Source organism: Acomys minous, assembly GCF_964271855.1.
Source record: "Acomys minous genome assembly, chromosome: 3".
Taxonomy (NCBI): Eukaryota; Metazoa; Chordata; class Mammalia; order Rodentia; family Muridae; genus Acomys; species Acomys minous.
In genome coordinates, this window is record NC_140485.1 from 110,770,091 (window position 1) to 110,792,246 (window position 22,156).

Below are 22,156 nucleotides of genomic sequence, written 5' to 3' on the forward strand. Positions count from 1 at the left end.
TTTAAAAGGCTAACAATCACTGATCCTTAATTTCTACATTAGTCCACTCCATCAGGAGTATAAGCAATACTTCTAGCACTGTGTGTTGAGGGAAACACATCTGCTTGCATTTAATAACCCATGAGGGTGGTAGTCTCCCAGTGGTACAATGCTGTGAGTACAATTTTATCTGGAACATTTTAAAATAGTATATTTCATTATTTCATATGCTACATGGCTGGCATAATTTTCAGTGGGCATGCTAGACACATATTAAAATGACTGTTGAAGCCAGTTAAGATGAGTCATCTAAAATATTCTAAGAGTAGGGTTAGTGAGGACAGCCTACTAATTTTCATTTAAGTGATTTGCTATATCACCTGCAAATTTGATTTCCTTATTAAATGTCTTAAAAGTTTAATTTTGGAGCTGATGACAGCTAGCTCAAAAGGATTCAAGAAAAAACACGTAAAGACTACATTTTAAGTTAAATGACTGGATTTATCTCAGACAAGATATATATTTTTATCATCAGCAAATATACTTTTCACCCTTTCCTCTTGATTCACATAAATTTAATAAAAAGAGATTTTTCTTTAAAAAATGCATGCGGGTCTGCATTTTATTATGTAATAATGTCTGCATGGTGCGGCTTTTCTGTTTCTCACTTCATCAAAACTGTTTTTCATTTGGTTGGACCTCCTCAGCTGTGACGGTGTTGGGAAAAGGCATCTGTAGTTTTGCAATCATCTACTGAAAAGGGCTGTTTCCATGTAACTATATGTCTCTTGGAGACCAAATGGGAGATGCTTGATGTTAATAAATAAGCAGTTTCAACATAAATAAAGACCAAGCTTCGAGTTCTACAGACTTGATTAATTATTTTTTTTTCTGTGCCAAGCCAAATGGACTCATAAAACAAGCGATAAAGTTGTGAATTGTACACTTAGTTACAAATGCATTCAGAGTAAATATGGTTTCTATTTGTCAATACAAATATTACAGTGCAGTGGGACTCAGCCTTAATCCATTACAATAAAGCAAAATACAAATATATGACCCTTGTGTGTAAAACATATTTGTACCGAAGTACTGAAGGAACAGATAAGTTTGTCTTTGTTTTACATGCCAAAAATGTGTTCCAAAGCCCCAGAGAGTATGTTCAGCTTACCTTCCTTCTGGTCTCCCACTGCCTTCCATATATACACATATATACTTAGAATGTCTTATATTACTACAGCTACCTAAGAAATTGTAGCTCATTGTTTAATTACACTTCAAATGTGTGGTGGTTTGAATATAAATGGCCCCTATAGGTTTACAAGTAGTGGCACTATTGTTAGGGGGTGTGGCCTTGTTGGAGAAGTAGTCATTGGGGGTTGGCTTTGAGGTTTCAAGTCAGGCCTCGTCTCTATCTCCCCATCCTCCCATCCTTCCTCCCTCTCTTCCGCCTGCCAATCAGGACTAGCGCTCTCAGCACCTCTCCGACACAATGCCTGCCTGCACTCTGCCATGCTTCTCACCATGAAGATAATGGACTAAACCTCTGAACTGTAGACCAGTCCCACTTAGACATTTTCTTTTCTAAGAGTTACTGTGTCATACGGTCTCTTCACAGCAATAGAAACTCCAACTAAGACTGGAGCCTACTCTGCTGTGAAACATGAATCTTTCCTTAATTTTCTAGTTACATCTCAGCCCAGGTAAATTTTAGGTCTCCCGTCTTTGACTTTTCCTCTTCTCTCTTCTCTTCCCCAGGCCTCGTCTTCTCCCCTCCCCTCCCTTCTCCTCTGGTCTCCTGTCCTCTCTTGTCCACTCTCCTCCCCCTCCACTTCCCTTTCTTCTTCCTTCCACCTCCTCCCTTCCCTTCCCCCTCCTTTTCCCTCCCTTCTCCCCCCAATCTCTATGATCACATTTTAGTGCATGTTCTAAGTTTGCCTGATCATTTCCTTTATTTGATCTTAACATTCCTTTAAGACATAACATCTATTTTGCCCTTGTTAACTTAAATCTCAATTAATACGTGATAAGCGAAGGAGTAACTAAAGTGATTAAAAGTAGTAAGCAGATAATTATTTTGAAACCTTGGATCCAAGATATTCACTCTATGGATCCCTTCTTTATTCCACACGACTCTTTTCTATGCCTTAATCTAAAATGTTTAAATGGCAAAATAAAGATATAATACTAGTTAATTTCCTGTTTTTAATGTTTATCGTTCAGCCATTTTCTTTTCTAAAATATTAATATTATTCCTGATAATTTTATACATGAGAAGTATATATATATTCTACCTTCCCCTCTCCAACTCCTCCCACATCCCTACATCTTTCTTTCAACTTTATGGCCTCTATTTACTTACTTAAAATATAATCATAGCAGTTTCTCCTATTTTTTTTCTATAACCCCATTTCATTCCACTGTACTCCCTGTCATGCCCTCATTTTAAAGATATATATTATTTTATATTATATAATAATGTATTATTAAATATATGTATATATAAAGTAAATATATTAAAATATATAAACCTGCTGCTGAGTCTATTTAATGCTGTTCACATGTGTATGTGTTTAGGGATGACCATATAGAATTGGAAAACTGGTCAGCAGAGCTTGTCCATGGAGAAGACAGAGTCTCCCTTTCTCAGGTGCCATTAACTGCCTCTAACTCTTCATTCAGGGATGCGGCCTTTGGAGGTTTCATCCATCCATGGAAGTGTTTCTGTTGCTGTTGTCATCATGCAGGTTTTATTTAGGCAGCCATATTATCCAAATTCGTAGGTTCTGGTCCCTCTCATATATAGCCGATGTGACCTAATTTTTATAATCTTTATGTCCCTCTTCCTTGATGGTCCCTGTGTCTTAGGGGTTTCCTGGTAGATGTATCAACTGGGGATGGGTGCCTGGCAGTCAGCTGCTCTCCACAGTTGGAATTTCAAATTGTTATTTAAATATTCTTATGTTTCTGAATTGAGAAATTTGAAGGGATTTTAACTAAATTCTTTCTATCTAAAAATATCAAAACCTATAAGAAAATGACAGTGGAGAAATAATTCATGAGGTGATTCTGTGAACATGTGTGTCCTACATATTTGGAGACACTTCAGATGACTTATTCAAAGTGTTGAATTTGGCACTCATATACTCTTGTTACTTTAGCTCATTTTTAAAAGATGAGAAATAAACACATGAATATATATAGACATATGTATACACACATGAGTATAAGAATCTAAGTAAACTTTTTATGATGTATAAATTTTCTTCACACTGTGAAGTTTTAACTTCATGCTTTAAAATCAATTCTCTATATATCTTCATGTGTTTTTCTTTTGTTGAGAAAATGTGTTTTATTTTTTATCTTCCCATTATGTATATTTTATTATTGAAACAATGTTTTCATTAAGTGTTAATTATCCTAAATTGAGCTTACTACAGTACTATTAATTCTTTCCAAAAGACCTAAAAGAAACAAGAGAATAAATTACTTATATGTGACAAAAATCATAAACTGAAAATATATGCTTATTTTTGTTGCTGTTGTTGTTTCTGTCAGTTCATTTCCTTAAATGTTAAATAATGGAATATCTTCTTGTCTTTTTAGCTACATAGAGTATTGGGAGTATCATAGCTTCTATTAAGATTTAGTTTCCTTTTCGTTTAATTGGTTTTGACATTTCCAGATTCCCAAATAATATATTTACCTAGAGAATTAAACAAGAGCTTAAGTCTTACTTAAGTAAGAATTAGTCTTTCATAATAATTAATATTTGCATTAAAGTGATATAAGTCTATTTCCCACTTCATTTTTTTACTTACTTATTTATTTTTTTAATTAATTTATTCGTATTACATCTGGATTGTTAGCCCTTCCCCTGTTTCCTCCCATTCTTCCCTCCCTCCCACTTCCCCCTTCTCCACTCCCCTATGTCTGTGATTGAGGGAGACCTCCTCCCCCTATATATGCTCTTAGAATATCGAGTCTCTTCTAGGTAACTTGCTATCCCTCCTCTGAGTACCGTCAGGCCTCCCCATCCAGGGGACATGGTCAGAAAAGGGCACACGAACTCTGGTGCCCACTTCATTTTATAAAAATGATTATGGGAAATTCCTAGAGAGGACCCCATAGAGGAGGGTTTATGCAAGCTTTCTTCTTAGTACTTTTTAAAAAAAATCAATGCCAACTTTTTTTCTTAACCATGAACATCCAGGACACATTGAGCATCCTTGACCACATCACAGGTGGGACAAAAAACAGATCCCAACAGAGACATTCATTCCATGCCTACCTTCACTACCATCTTGCTCATTACATATGCTCTGTACCCAGACTGTATGTATGTACATACAGGAAACATGTATGCACCAGGGAATTAGGCTCTTTTCCTTTGTGAGTATCAGGGATGTAACAGCCAGAAGGTTTGGCATCTTGTTCCTCAAGGAAAGAGAAAGTCTATGCAAAAGGAAACCCATGTGGAAGATGCCTGACCAGCAGTCCTTTCTGTATTCATCCATGTAGGAAGAACTAAAGCAAGCTATGGATTATTTTGGAAAAACTCGAGTACTATGAAGGCCAGATGGCAATGGGAAATTTTATTGAAATATTTTAATGTGATGGGTTATGAAACTACAAAGTAAGATGCCAAAACATGGTGATAAATTTCCATGTAAATGTCTATAAATGGGTGTCATCATTAAAAAATAGAAATAGTAAAAAAAATGGTTAGGGGAAATTTATAAAGGCCATTTTTGAACAGAATTAAGAAAAATCCCCCTTACCCCACAGTCTGGGTACAGAGCATATGTAACGAGTGAGCTGGTGGTGAAGGTAGGCATGGAATGAATGTCTCTGTTGGGATTTGTTTTTTTGTCCCACCAGTAATGTGGTCAAGGATGCACAATGTGTCCTGGATGTTCATGATTAAGAAAAAAAAGTTGGCATTAGTTTTTTAAGAGTACTAAGCAGAAAGGTTCATCTATGACAGGTTACCAAGCCTCGAGGGAGAAGCTAGAGGTGGGTGGCCCGGTCCTTGTGATGGAGGAAGAAGTAACCATGTTTGGTATATTCAAGAGAACTCGAGTTCAGAGAACATATGCCAGGTGCAGGCACAGCAAGGCAGCATAGAGCCTTAAAACATTCTCACCTTTCCTCAAAAGAGTAAGCATTGTCTCTCTACTTCTCACAGACCCTAAGAGAGAAAACAGCTTACACCAGGGCAGCTGAGTAGAATTTCCCTGTCTGCTGATCTCTCTTCCTGACTCACATGTATTTCTGAAGAGTATTGTCATTGGTGTAAGGCAGGAATATTAAGAGGCAGATGGAGAAAAGGCTAGAAAAAGTGTTCCCTCTACCTCTGCTGCCTTGTTACCTACACACTGAGTGTGAGGAATAAGCCTAAGTTGTGAGAGCACTTGATGCATTAGCTGCCATGTGTGTGGACCCTGAAAATTCTCCCACCCAGAGGGACCATCCTGCCTTCTAGCATCTAAGAGTGAGACGGACATCACAAGGCTGCCTGTTCTATGATAAGTGTCAGGAAAAGAGTTCACACTGTCTGGGGAGCTTTAAGAGGAATGTACGTGAATCGTAATGGCTCCTTGTGATCACAAATTTCAAGATCTTTTTCAGTGTCTCGGCACTTACTTATCCGAGTTTGTGGGTATAGCTAACTAGCCAGTGCCCACAAAGTGATTGATGTTCTCTTGTGTTCTATCAGCCCTACTCCCGCAGTCTTGTGTCCTATTCTATTTATATCTACCTATAATTTTTGTTTAGTTGATATGACATATCAATACAATACCGACTGTAGGTACAGCTTTATTTGAAATTAAAATGTGTTTGAGTCAGACTCATATTATAAAAGCAATACGGAAAAGCTAACCACTAATTGGAACTTGCAAAATGTATTTTTACAGATTGAAATGAAAAACAAAATGTCATTTAAATGTTTTAATTGGTTTCAGTCTTACAAGTGCAAACCAGATGGTTTCTTTTCAAGTAGTTTACAATGTCTATGCTGCATAACTGAATTACCAAGGCAGCTGTGATGGCTAACATTTACCTAAACAGAACAACATGTCTGCTGTTTGTTTGCTGGGAGTACCTGCTTGGGAAAAAAAAAGAAAAAAAAAACCCATAGCCTAGCTTGTTGTAGAGAACACATTACTTTAATAAAACTGCATAAATATGAGCTATACATATTAAGCTATATCACTTAACGAGTTCTAATTTTGTAGTCATAGTTCTTCTCTAGGTGTTAAAACTAAGTAGTCTCTCTGGATTCATCCAATTTTATGTGTCTACCATAGTAAATTTTATTTACACTTTTAATGTGAAGAAATTGCTTTTATATTTATACTTCTGTTTCTTGGTCTCTTTAAACTACTGCCTGAAATATTATGTTTTATGAGCAACTGTTTCTTCTAGAAATGAACCAAAGTCACCCAACTTTCCTTTTAGTAAGATCTTTTCTACATATTAACTGTAACTGTGGTACTGGTTGCACTGCCCCTTCTTCAGTTCTTATTAAAGCCAATTAAGAAAGGACAAATTTAAGAGGAAATAATGGAACAAGTAAGAACAAAGTACAATGACAAATATGTATGAAAATGCCATAGTGAAAAACATTACTTTGCATGAGAACTTAAAAATTAAGAAATAAGTATGGAAACTTATGGCAGGTAATTCTATTATAGGTCTTTTATCCAAAAGATACAGAATGTACACACACACACACACACACACACACACACACATGTATATATACATATATATGTATATATATATATATACTGACTGAGAAATTACATTGAGAACATCCCATGACAGTTATTTTACAATCAGAATTCTGAACAAGTCACACATTTTACAGTTCTGATGGACTATACATCACTGTTCTAGGTTCAGCTGAACTGATGCTTGTTGGGATTTCTCACATGCCTCTCTGTAGTTGGTAGCAGGCTCTGAGTAGGTGAGACATTTTAGCATGGTCAAAGTGGGGTGAGACCAGCACTCTGGCATCCTCCACACATCTGGTAAGCTACATCAGGCATATTCTCATGATTATGGTGAGGGAGCAAGAACAATAAGAAAGCAAGTACCAGAATAGAGGAACTGCATAGGCACTGGTTGGGACATATTTGATAACATTCCATTGAGCAGTGAGTCAAAGCAAAAGTCATAATGTTCTATGCTTGATGGTGGGAGCCACTCATGGAATCACTGACACACATTTGCACACTTTTCCAGTTCACTTGATAGCACTCCTGGACATGCAAATTTTACTGTGTGACTTATTGGCAATTTAGTAATTGATGATGATGTTTCTTTTTGTCTTCACAGCCAGTGCCTTGACGAAACTCTTTAGATATGTAGTTTTATGAATATGCTTTAAAATTAAGTATGAAATATTGTAAGCATACGAAAATACATCCTCACTACTAAGATCACAAAGTTCTTCATATTTTGTTGTATTTATGTGAACATTTTTGAGCATGTTGCTTGTTGGCTATAGGAAACAGGAACAGCTACAGGCCTGCTTTCTCAGCCACACCCACTACTCTAAGGTTGGCATGTGTCTCGTGTATATTTCCTATGTGGATAATATGCAAAAATCTGTAGTGCCTTTCACACTTTAACATGTGATTTACATTTTAAAACAAAGTTAGGGTTCCTAGAGTTCAAGGCCAGAGACCTGACTTGGAAGCCTGAAAACTTGGGCCCCTCTACTTGCCTGCAAAGGTCTAATGCACAAAAAAAGGGAGTAGGGAAAGGGCTGATTCTCAGTAAGGCTGCTCCAAGGAGAAGCCTAGTGACTGCGTGTCGACCTCCCCATGATACTAAACCAAGGCGCTGAGACTGTGAAATGTCAAGAGTTTCTGTGTAGATGGCATGTAGTGGGCATTCTTGGTCAAGCCTAGTTGATCATTATCTAAGGATTGGTTGTGAAAAGATTTGTAGGCAGTGAAAACATAGCTGTTGCTTCAGAGATCATTTTGAGTTGTTATAATATGCTTACTGGTCAAATCTATTGTTCCTGGACTCCAAAAGGACTTCGGGAGAGGATGGCTCCCGGGCCTTCTCTGGGACTGTGGACAATGCTCGGGGTTTCATGGATCAGGATGTTGAAAAGCATGAGTGATAATTTGATTATGACGTCAGCCTTGAAAAGGGGAGACTAGTTCATTTTAGTCAACTTCTCCTTACGTATTAACATTGTAGTTTGCCAGGAATATGATCCAAAGTTTGAGACAGCAAAGGAGTCAGACATAGCATGAAGGCTCTCCTAAGCTTTGCTCTTGATTTTAGTCGCTCAGATGTCTTTGGATCCAGGTGAAGAGTCGGTGCCCTTGGCAAAAATAGCCTGTAAGCTCCTGTTATGTTATCACACTGCATCCAAACTTCTGCAGATTTATCAAACATACTTTTGAGATTGAGCTATATTAATAGATATATTTAATCACTTCCATCTAGAAACATTTCGTTGCATGGACGGACCAGTTAATGAGAGGCAGATGGGTATTCTGAAGCTTGACTTTATGAACGATTCCTCAATGATTATTTGTTCAGGGTTTTTTGAACACGAACATGAAAGTTTACCAAGGCCAGAAGTCCATAAGGATGATATTTATTTGGTGTATTTGTATTTAACATTGTTTTATTTGTCTTAACAACCTTCCTGGGAACGTACACATGGTTCCTTTTACCTCACATCAGTGAAAAATCAGTTATCATCTAAGATAATAGACTGCTGTTCCAAATTTGTGTCTAAACGTTATTTAATATTACTACAATTATAAGTATATTTTCATGCTTACAATCTACTTCTTAGTCTTTTTGTCCCATTTACATGTAACTTTTTGATAGTTGTCAAGATGGTGGTTACATCAACATCTCACAGATTGAAATTGTATTGATTTGCAGGATTAGTTATAGAAATGCTGTCATATTCACATTATTTATGATTATTATTCATATATATGCTATGATTTTATATTTCAAACTTCGGACAAGCACTGGTAGCACATGCCTTTAATCCAAGCCCTTTGAATGCAGAGGCAGGTGGATCTGTGAGTTCAAGCCCAATCTTATTTCTTTGAAAAATCAGTAAAATTGACAGATTCATAGGCAAACCAGCCAAAAGAAAAAGCAGGCACTGCATTGCAAATTCATGGTGAAACAGAGTAACTAAATACATCAGACTCCAACAATGTTCAGAAAATCATGAGGGACTACTTTGATAATTTATAATCACAAGTGCTATAAAATATAGATGAAATATACACATATCTAAATGTATATAACTTATTAAGTCCAGAAGGTACAAGTAATGTAAGCAAACCCACACATAAAAAATGAATGAGATTTAAGCAGTAATAAATGTCTCCTCATAAAGACAAATCTTGCAACAGAATAGACTTTGATAGATTCTATCAAACTTTTAGGAAGATCTACACCAACATTTTCCAAAGAATTCCAGAAAAAAAAAAAAGAAAGAAAAAGGGAAGGAACATTAACAAGTTCATTCTCTGAAGCCACTATTATAACTGGGTAAAATACAACAATAACATTAACAAAACTATAGAACAGTTTCTCTGAAAAACATAGAAGTAAAAATTCTAAATAGAGTTAAAATAGAATTTAAAAACACATTTAAAAGTTCATTGTGACCAAAAATGGGCTTCAGCCCAGAGAAAGTTGTCTCATCTTACATAAATTATATCATGAAATGAGCCATTTAAATAAACTTAAGAAGGGCCAGTTTCAATAGAAAATCAAAGACATTTGAGAATGTCCAACATGCCTTCATGATAAAAATAGTAGAGAAATTAGGAGTAGATGAAATCGAGAGGCTGTATATAACACACATACAGTATACAGAATTGGGGAAATTAGAATGTTTCCTCTAAAACCATGTATGGAGCAAGGGTGTTCCCTCTCTCAGTCCTACTCAAGACAATATTTGAGTCTTTTTTTTTTTTATTTTTTTAATACCTGAGTCTTAAGCCTAGCACTAAGAGATGATACAGAACAGATTAAAAATAGTAAAGGAAAAGTCAAATGTCTCCATTTGCATATACATTTATACTCAAGAGATCCAATAGGCTCTCCTATAAAACCCTTGATATAATAGACACTTGGGTAAAGTTGCAGAATTCAACGTCAACATAGAAAAGACTCTGGCTATTATTGTACATGTCAGCAAAGCACTCGGAGAGAAATAAGTTAAGAAAAATATTCCATCTTTTAAACTAAACAAGTGAAAAATGTCGGCAATGAAAATGTTAGTACCCTGAAAAAAGAAATTAAAGATGTTAGCAATAGCGTTCTTGCTCATCGATTGAAAACAAAAAAAAACCCCAAATATTACGGAAATAGCTACACTACCAAAAAAAAAAAAAACTTACAGATTTAATGCAAATCCAATAGAAATTTCAATGTTTTTCATCACAGAGTTTAAAAAATTAGAAATTCTTACAAAAACATGAAAGATCACTAATACCAACGCAAAGCAAAACAAAATAAAACAAAACAGAAACCAAGAACTATCACAATACATGGCCCCAACGACAGAGGCATAATGGCAAAGACAGTATGACACTGGGGCAAAACTAGGCGTGCAGTTCAATGAGACAGAATAAAAGGCCTAGAAACAAACACACAGAGGTATGGATAATTAATATTTAATAAAGATTTCAGATATACACTGGGAGATATAAACTGGGGAATAAGGGTAGCCTTTTCAACGAATGGTCCTGGGAAACGGGGTACATACACCCCAAGAAGAATGCTCTGTACCATATCTTTCATGCCCCATGAAAACCAAATAAATAGATCAAAGGCCTTAAATTAAAAGCTGAAATGCTGAAAGCGTTAGAGGAAAATATAGAGAACGCATTTTACGATGTGAGTACAGGTAAAACATTTCTGAACAGGACTCCAATAGTGTCACCACTATGAAAATCAGTCTGGAGATTTCTACAAACCTCAAAAATAGAACTACCACATGATCCAGCCGCATCATCCCTGGGCATAGATGCGCAATGCTCACCATAACCTACTACGGCCATATCTACACACTCATGTGTATTGCGTCATGATTCACGAAAGCAAGGCAATGGGGATCCACCTTGGAGGCTCTGCATCCACAGACGGACAGTGAGAATGTGAAGGAAAATGGATGGACTTGGAAAGTATTACATTAAGCTAACTGGGCTATAGTTAGAAAGACAAATATCACATGTCCCCTATGTGGATGCTGAATATTCATGCTTGTATATACATGGCTAGGAGTGTGGGTACAGCTTGTGAAAGTTGAAAAGGACTGTTAAGGGTGGGAGGTGTTGAGGAAGGAGACAGGGCAAGGACATGTGACCTGTAAGTGGAAAGGAGGCCATTGGAGATGGAAGGGTACAAGAGAGGAGCAGGGAAGTAGCAGAAGAGAATCAGAAAAAAAAATTGTTTAAAATGTTACGATGAAACCTAGTACTTATTAAAATGTCATTATTTAATAAAAAGAAATAAATAAGGAGAAATGACAAAAGCAAGCAGGAAATTAAAAAGACGTGTGATTTCTTATGGTTGTTAAGATCAAAACGCAGAAAAATTACATTGCAACTTCCTAATAATAATCTAATTGTTGATCAGCATTTGAAAATACTATTCAAATTATGGCTGCAAATATAACTACGTAGTTGTGCCCTGGGAAAATTTCTGAGTACACAATTGGTTTTTACTAATTTTTCTCTGATTTAACAACATAATGTGTGTAACCATAAACTTAACAACTCAATAACTTTTGAGTGAGTCTTAAAAAATGAAGTTACTTGACATACTAAAGCAAGTTTAAATGCAGCAAAATTTTCTTTCATGTTTTATATCACTCCTTAGGTCTCAGTTCATTAATCTGCAGAATCTATGGTCTTGGTTTGCTAGTTTTTTTCATTTCAAATACTCTTAAATTTTATAGCTATTTTGTTTGGTTTTGAAACAAATAAGTAGCCAACCTCACGTTCTGTAATGCTTTGTTGCCTTTTCATTTGAAGAATCCAGATGCGTCTATCTTGTATCTTATATCATATCATGACTTTATCCAATCTTTTTGAGTTTGTGTTTTAAATGCCTGCTGTTTCTCTCACGCTTTGCTGATGTTTAATTTTTTCATATTTTCTCTGATTTTGCAATGTAAGTTTATGGCTAGAGAATGACAGAGTGACTCTGGAGACCAGTCCAGGTGACTTCTGTCACTATTTGCTCTCAAGCTTATGCAGGTTTTCTTCTTAAACAAGTCTTTAGGTTGAGATGCATATTAATGATTAAATAATTAAACATGGCCTTGAATGATAATCTTCATTGGGTACATCTTATATTTTTTTGGTTGTGAGCCTAGCCTTTAAGGGCTGAGCCATTTCTCCAGCCCTATTGGGTACTATCTTAGAGCACTATCTAGAGTAATTCTAGACCACAATAGTTTATTTGACAAACACAATGTGTCATACATAACACTACAGGTTTACAGTTCATACAGTTGTTATTTCTCATCAAGAATGGGGTGCGGAATTACATTTGGGGAGTCACAAAATAGGGGAACTTCTCATTATGGTTAAAATATTGGGAAATTTCTTTTCTTTAGACCCTGTAGTTCATGTTTAGTGATTAAGCCACTTTCTAAGAGGTCATAGTTTAGAGAGTGCTACTTAGACTTCAACAAAATCCATTGTAACCTATTATTAATGCAGATTGCTAGTAAAGTCTTATGTAAGATAGAGTATCCGTTATTATATATTTCTTGGCTTTTCGCTGGACATATAAAGCTTAGAATTCACACAGCATTTTCTATCTCAGTTGACATTTTAATGTGGATGTAGCAGATGGAAATTTAGCCAATGGAAAGAATCTGCAACCTCTGCATACCAACTTGTGGAAAGGACTCATGTGTGAATGACTCTTCCTCTTTTGTGCTTGCTGGTGCTCAGCTGTGCTCACAAATGTCCATGTTGAAGGGTGCATCTATATGAAAAAATACTCTTCCATAGAGTAAGGGAATTTTGGTATCATTTATTGCTACTGCTGCATTCTCAACATAGAAAAAATATTTAAAGTCAATTATTAAAATAAGCCACTTGACTTTTTAAAAAACTGGATTTCTTTTCTACATTTTATTATAAGTATATTACTTAATTGGGAAATAATATAAGAACACTAGGTAAACAGGTAATTAGTGAAAAAGGCCCTTAACATAAACATCCCTTTAGGCACATCACGTGATTTTCTTCTACTTCCTGTAAAATTTGTTTTAATGCAATTAATTACATTTTCCACTTCTATGTTAAGATATATTTTTATTCATTTTGACCAAGGGAATGAACTCATATTGTGTTCCATAAAAATACCATATTTACTTAATTGGATATCTTTTGACATTCCCAATTTTGAGTCATAACAGCTCATGTGGGTTATATATTTAATGTGTGACTTGTAAAAGTTACTTCTTGGTGTCTCCTCTGTAGGCTTTGAACTTCTTCAAATCTACTTTATTTGGGGCTCTTTAATGCCTATATCTTTCTACCAACCCACCTACCTTAGATATGAGAGAAAAGAGGTTAATGGGAACAAGAGAAGTAGACCTTTTCAGACTTAGTTCCTTGGAGCAATTCCACTCCTCATTGCCAGGATTCCAGCAGACCCATTAAACAACAAACCATCAAGTCAGTAAAGGTGACTGCAACTGCAGCAGCCAGAATCTGGAGCAGCAACTGGAACCTAGAGCCTCCAAGTCTTCTCTGGAGCGTTTCTTTCTTGGACAGTCTTGAAGTGGAGCAATGAACAGCCAAACGATAGGAAGCAATGCCAAAACCAAAAATCCCAGCCTCTAGTTTGGGTATACACACACACACACACACACACACACACACACACACACACACACACACACACACATATATATATATATATATAAAAATTCTCAAAGTCCTTACTAGGATGTTTTAATCAGTTGGCAAAGACCATGTTCCCGCAAGAGGCAGTTCCTCTTCTAGTAGGCAAACATCATGTGTTCTCTCACAAGTCTCCAGTAGACAAACACCACACACCCTCACACAAGTCTGTTTCATATCCTACACTTGGGATCAAAACAAAAACATGTTTATCAACTACATTCCTTCCTTTTCTGTAAAACAGAAATAATTCTATCACTGCTGCTCTATATAAGATAAAAGGTGTGTGTATGTGTGTGTTCATGTGTTAGTACACTTCTGGGCATGGATATGTGCCATGTGTCTGGTGTGTAGCCAAGTTTCTGACATGTGGGAAACATTTGTAATTATTAGGGTATGTCACAATAGCTAAATAGTGGTTGCGTTTATTAAGTGATGCTTTGTCAGCACCAATCAGCTTTCTCTTTCTCTTCTCAAATGTATTGTATGGACTGGCTCTTTTTCCTCTTTCAGACATCCATCTCAGTTTAGAGAGAAAACCAGCCACAAGATGCAAATCCAGAGCTTCTCTCTGCTCCCATCTCTGTGCCTGATGGAGACAGGGAGGCTTGGTGTAGAGGAGCGAGCAGCTTTTCTCTTTACTCTACCTCAGTTTTCCTTCCCCGGTTACTTTCTAGTCAAAGTCATTGAATAATAACTTACTTTTGTTTTTTCCTCCACTTGTAAAAAAACTCTTGGTCTCCACACCTCTGAAGCATATTAAGACTATTTTAGGCAAAAAAAAAAAAAAGCCTGCAAGAAATGGCTAGTTTCTTCTCTTCCTGATAATTATTCAATTAATATTATTCAAGTTCCTTATGGAATGGTTAATAATATATCTATAGAAGGAAGCAGCTATTTGAAAACTGCCCAAGTAAGTACAACATGGCAGCTTGTCTGTTGTTTAAATAATTTGTGCTGGTTTATTATGAGCCCATCACTGTCAGCAAAAATATAAAATTGTGTTTTTTTGTTTCTGTCTTACACTGTTCTGTTTCAAATACAGTTTCAGTAGCAATCATCCGTAAAGAGGACATACTGGTGAGAGAATGGGACAGAAAAACACTTTCCTCTGTGATCTTTGAAAATCTCTACCTAATATTTCTTAGCAGTGTCCACTTCTTTTTGATTGCTTTGTTCCATTTTAAATGGCATCTTCTGATGGAGAAAATACATAAAAAAAAAACCATCAAGTTCTTTGGCAATCTTAACAGAGATCTGTTTTAAAGCCAGTATCTTTCATCAACATTGGAAAACAGATTTGTATACTTATATAAGCATTTAATTTCTACTCTTAAAAATGGATTTTTTTTTAAGGCAGTGGAAGATAAGAGGAGCTACACTTGGCAGAGGTAATAGGTTTGAATTGTGAATATTTACTAAGTGGCCACACAAGTAAGGTGAACTTTTCAAAGTTTCTGGAATAATTTGTCTTATAAACAGTTGGGCTGCTAAAAAGTGAAGATGCAGAGTCCAAATTTAGTGAAATTATGCATTTCAAAAATGATGAACAAAACAAAAAACAGAGATATGAATTTTTAAAAACTTGGCAATTGCTTTATCTCTGGCAAAGCCTAATCATCATAATTTTTGATGTCCCAAACCCTTGCAACCTAAGCACTAAATAGTTTTGATTTTATTAACCATTTGTGTAATAGTTTGATAATTAAAAAAAAGCAGTGAGTCAGGAACCATTGGCTACATCATTAATTTTATTAAAATGATCCCAAAATGTTAATTTACAATACTACTTTTGTTGGTAACATATTCCACCACATGTGGTCATGACTAGAATAATTTAGGTAAAGCAAAACCAAGTTATTTTCTAAGACTGCAACAGCAAAAGGCAGACAAATATTGAAAAGATTATTTTTATTTCTAGATGTAAATAGTTTTTCTAAAATCATTTTAAGTAAGTATAATCAGTAAACATGAAAAACAATATATAACAACAATTAGCCAAGATAAAAAAATACTTCATAATTTTAAATAGTATATACCACAGAAAATGAGAACAGTGTTGAAACTAATTTTAAGTATTATTCACATTTCCATTACTTAAAAAAATAATGCATTTTAATATTTTTCCTACCAGTCTTGTAGGTGCACAGCACTGTTTACATGCCCATCATTCTTTCCCATATTATGAGGCTTGCATTTGTTTTCATTTCTATAAAGTTGTTATCCTTATTCCTGGCAGTAATGTGGATTTCCTTCTAGACTATCAACTTTCATAAACATCGTTTTTCATGTGGTCACAATAGTTTAATTTATTCAATACATTTTCATTGTCATGTATGTTATTATTTTTAAATCTCCATAAAATTTATCTTATACCTAGGTACTAAAATATATCCTATATAATTTCTTTAGAATAGAGCCTGAAAAATAAATGGAACACAAAATATTTTAGCAGACATCGGCAAAGACAGAATAATAAAAGTATAAATTCCAATATCTTAGTGTATATAAATTTTATATAAATTTACAAATCCTTAGACTAGTATGAGACCGGATAAAAATTTTTTTCTAATGATTTCATTGAAGAAATTAAATTTTTGGTTTTAAACTCTAACTAGCACAGCCAATGGACATTTACCTCCACAAGTTGTCAGAGGGGGTGATGGATAGATAGATTAAAGAAGGAGTAAGTTTATTGTTAGTCACACTGGCCTCTCAGCCCATTCAGACTCTTTCCTTGAAGTCTAGATTCCTTTACTTTCCTTGACCTGAATTTGAGGATTGTCCAGTCTGGAAGGCATTTCCAGATTCTAATTGTGTAGGTTGATGTTTCAGTAGCTGTCTTGTGAGTTTTGAACTTTTCAATCAAAGGAGAACCTTTGAAACATTGATTTTTATCAATGTTTTACCTTGTGACTTCAGAAAATGAAATGAAGAGTATAAATTTTTCACCATCTACTGCAGAAAGAAACTTCTCTGATGAGGTTTAAGAGGAGCAGCCGTCAGTGTGGTAAGTCATTAGGAGTTGGTTAAATACAGAGACTTACAGCTGCTCAAAGTGGAGAGAGCAAGAGATTGCAGAGTGCTCAGCTCTAAATGGTGGCATCCATGACAACATCTCCACCCCCAGAGTTCAGGTATCCTTGTGGAAGAAAGGGCAGAAAGATTTTAAGAGCCAGGGGCAGTGGATGACCAAAATAAAGCAGTGCGCTCTATGTACAACAAGGCAGTTGGTCATGCGAACTCACAGAGGTTGGGGCAGCATGCCCAAGACCTATGCAAGCTGAAGCCAGAACAAATCCCAGCATATGCCAGGGACCAAATGGCCTGAGGCCGACCCCCACCCATTCAGCATTTGCAGCAAACATCCTGCTGGGCCACTCATTAGGTATGCAAGGCATCCGGCTTAGTCCTGATCCTAAGATAACCACAGAGACATCCTGCTTTGTCTCACCTGGAAGACCCCTCCCCTTGCAAATGTTCCCGGGGCTCAACCCAGAAGATTTTGTGCTTTTCCACTACTCTCCTTGCGTACCCCCGCCCTCCCTAAAGCAGGTTTTAAAAAGCCTGCCATTACCCTCAATAAACGGCTCTTGACAAGCAACTGTTCGCTTGAGCTCTGCGTCTCTCTCGCCCATGTCTTTAAATACAGGTTGCGACCCCCCTCGGCCCCCCAATAACTGACCAGCTGGACTGGTTGGTGGACTAGTTACATGGACTAGTTATCCTAGTTACATGGACTAATTAAGCATAGAGGGAGGAGGTGGGCGTGGCATCTTCTGCTCTGGAGTGGGATTATAGAAGTCAGCTTGTATATGTGGTCATACCATGACCACTTGACCAGAGTGCAGAAAGCAACTGAGGATTGATTTCTGGAGGCTTAGCACAGGCCTGTGTCTCACTTCTAACAGTGTAAAGACTATCCATGTGATTTTCCTTCTCCAAGGTTGCAGAACGCACCTGGATTTTAGCTCTTCTGATTTTCAGACTGTAAGATAATAAAGTTGTGGTATATTAAGACATTATATTTTTAGCATCTGTTACAATAGTAACAGTGTATGTAACAATTGGTGTTTATAGTCCATTATTAAGCATTGCCCCAATTCCATTTGCTATTCATAAAGCTACAATAAAGATCTTCCATATGCAGAAGCAAATATTTGATGGTGAAAAGTACTGAAGAGGAAAATGAGTCATGGATAAGGTCAGGAAGTCCAGGCCAGTAGAATTCATGTCACTTACGCTGGTAATTGCTTCATAACTTCCTTTCAGAAAAGTACAATTAAATACACAACTTACAGAACTAGCTAAATTTCCATGATCTAAACACGTGTTCTATGAGATCAACTTTAAGGTATCATGTCATGCCACTGACCACAGAACTATGGAGAGGTATCAATTTCTACACATGACTGTACATGTATGTGTTTGTGCATGTATGATCCTAGGCATACATGTGAATGCAAATGCAGGATTCCTATTTGAATTAGAATTTCTCTCTTACAGTTGTTAGAAGGACTATGAAAGAACATATGTGAGGAAATGGGCCGAAGTTTCTTGGAAGAGGGAATAGTGAATTCAAATTCTTGATGGGGGACTGGTGTTGATGTTTTAATTGTCTTTCAGTTGTGTTAACTGGATTACTGTGAATGCTATAACAAAATAGCATCTACTAGGTGGCTTAAAAACAACAGAAACTAATACCTCACAGTTCAAGAGGCTGAGAATTAACATGATGCAAGTTAGATTAACTTATTGCTGTCAGCTCTTCTGATGGCCAGATGATGCCTCACTTTCCTATCTGTATGTTGTGTACAAGCAAAGACAGCTTTCTAAGGCCTCTTCTGGTAACCACATTTGTCCCATGCATAGGAACCACATCCTCTCGATACAATCACCTCCCAAAGCTGACCTCTGACCCCATATTAGACTGGGATTACATCTCGGTGATTAGGATTGGGGAGTTATAAACCCTTAGAGTATCGAGTATCAAGGAAGCTAAAATATAGGTGGAGAGGAGTCATTTGTTGTGTACTGGGAAATTATTCCAGGTGTTTGGTTGGAACCCCTGCTTGCCCATGTACAAGCTGGGAAATCCTCAGTCTGCCCTCAGTCCCCCAACCCTTCCCGAACTGGGAAACTTCAAAGGACAGGGACCAAAAGCCCAGTTCCACATTGTTGGTAGCTGTCATAACCTCCACCTCTAGGCACCAAATCCCCACCTAAGTGCTCAGCTCTTGACCATACTTGGACACAAACCCATCATCATTCTTTGCCTACAGTCTATAAAACTTCCCTGCCATAGTCCAGGGACACTACTGCCTCAGCCCTGTTCTTTGGGACCTATGAACCAGCCTGGGAATAGCGCCTAATAAACCTGCTTTCGATCTGGTCTAATCTGGCCTATATCTACATCACCTAAAGACAGAAAAAGGCTCTTACCCAGGGAGATAGTATAAGTATGTATTAAGTGTGAGTATTTGGGGTTGGACAGGGAAGATGTGAAAATGGAAGTGAAGACAGCTGCAGTTTGGTTAGAAGAAAGGACATAACTTCTCTGCGAATTGCTAGAAATCACATTCACCAGGCAGTATTTTTCCTCACAGACATAGGTTCTCCAAACTTTAGCTTTGATATAAAGAATGTTGTGCTAGAAAACCCATAGAGGCCACTAACCTGGACTCATAGGGCTCACAGATACCGACCAGCCAAACCAGGGAGCCTGCCTGCGACTGACCTCAGCCCACTGCATCTCTATTACAGTTGTGTACCTCAGTAGTCTCCATGTGGGACTCCTAACAGCTGTTCAACAAGCAGGCTACAGTCTATACAGCCACAGAGGTTAAGAATGTAATAAGGGACAGGAGTGGAGGACCGGATCACCTTAGGAAGAAGAAATAGAACAGAAATGGGTAGATGAGGGGAGGAACGGAGCGAGACGATCAAATAGGAAGAGGAAGAAAAAGTGGGGCTAGGGAGGGAATATCGAGAGGGACAGCTAAAACAAAGGGCCATTTGATAGTTTGAATGGAAAAACCTAATAAAGTAGAAGCTTCCTAAAATATACACATGCATCAAGATGATCTCAAAGGTATCACCAAGGAACAGGGGAGACTGAACCTACCTGGACCTCTCTTGTCATCAAATGAAGCCTCCGGTTCTGGGAATGGGTTACATCTAATCACTTTTGGCTGAAGAGGCCCCATGGGAACACACACACACACACACACACAACCCAGTGTATTGCCAAGGCTACTGCGTGCTCTCCGCAATCTGATGGTAAGGTCCCATTGATGAAGATAGCACCCATACAGCTCACTAAACATGAAGAGTTGAACTGGTGTCTAACTAGAGCCTTTATTTTTACAGATGAGCGTCCATGGTATTGGAAGGTACTTTGCATATCAACAGACAAAGGTAAACACCAATCCAGCCACCAACCTTTCCGTCAACGATGATGATCTGCCTACAAGATGTGCTATCGAATAGTGACACAAAGCTTATGGGATTAACTAACCAATAACTGATTAGATTTAAGGCCCACTTTATGAGATGGAACCCACCCCAAATAGTTCATGGGAGGAAACAGGATAGCAAGGAAATAGTTTTCAAAACACAGTAGGGGTAATGCACATATGAACTCATAGAGACTTGCCGAACGCATAAAGCCAGCATGAGTCTGTGCAGGTTGGGCTCCCAACACTGAGAGGAGAAGTGGTCATAAGCCCCCATCCCTAACCTAGAAACTGTTGCAGGCTGTTTGATGACACTGTGAAACCAGAGATTGTGTTGTTTACTGGGAAAACCTGTTTCTAGTTGTAGTGTGGCTCAGCCCTAAAATATACCTTTAATCCAAGAGCTTTCTGCTTGAGAATTGTTAACAGGATTAAATGAAGTTAACCCCAGGTCAAGAGGCAGAGTAAGCAACCAATTGACAGGGAGTGGACATAAGGAAAAAAAGAAAGAGGGAGAGTAAGAGGAAATCGGAACAAAAAGAGAGACCACAGGAAGTAAAAGGGAAGGACACTGAGTCTGAGAGGTTTTTGAGGCTGCCTGGGGAAGAAGAACGCTGAGGAGGAAGGTCAGCTGGGTGTTTTATCTGCCTCTCTGAGCTAGCAGGCTTTCCCACCAGCATCTGCCTGCCAAGTCTTTATTGATAAAATCAAACGATTAAGATTTCGTTAAAACCAACAAGAAGCTATGTCCAATGGATAGCCACGTACAAATGAAAAATTAGTTGTCTGTTTCACTCCAAATTCAAACCACTTTTTAAATTTTTATTTATTTTATTTTTTTGAGACAAGGTTTCTGCGTGTAGCCTTGGCTGTCCCAGACTTGCTTTGTAGACCAGTCTGGCCTTGATCTCACTGCGATCTGCCTGCCTCTGCCTTCTTGAGTGCTCTGATGAAAGGCATGTGCCACTACATCTGGTTCAAACCACTCTTAAGGGCATGCCTCAGGTCCAACACAAGAGCACAATGCCATTTTTTCCCCCTGAGGTTCTTTGTCTCATAATGTTCTGTTAGGCCTTTTATTTTAACCTTACTGGTCTTTGTGGAAGATATAATACGGCTTATGCTTTTGTCTTGATTGGATTTGTGTGTGTGGAAACGTATATGTTTCTGCATCTATATGTTTTCTTGTGTTTTTCCTTGGCTCTTTTGTATTGTTGGTTTTGATATCTTCTAATTTGTTTTTGTTTTATTCTATTTTACGATTATTTCTTAGATTCCTGTTTGTTTTCTAAGGAGAGACAGAAAGGATGTGTAAGGATAGGTGTGTTTGGATAGACAGGAAGTAGAGAGGATTTTGAAGCAGTTGTGGTCGGATAAATTGGACTCAGAATGTATTTATGAAAGAAATCTATTTTCTGAAAAAGAAAAAAAACCATTAAAGTTATAGGGAAGTTAAGGAAGGGAGCCTTAAAGGGCCGGCATTTGTGAAGAAAATGTGATGTGAGGGGGAAAAAAATCTCATGCAAAACCAAATGCCATTATGTAGGAGTGTACTTTGTTGCTTGCTGTTAATATCATAAAATCAGGCCTCGCTAGTAAGGCATAAGTTCTTAAGGAATCCTGATAAGACACAAACTTCTTTCATTTACTTTCTAGTCTATTGGAATGCAGTTGCTAGATTGGGAGCCTGGCTCGCACATGAGGCTTATCAACTAATCTCACAATTTCCCATCCCTTCTTTGGAACCAAGAGTCCAAAAAACAGCTCCACAGAGTATTGTAAACA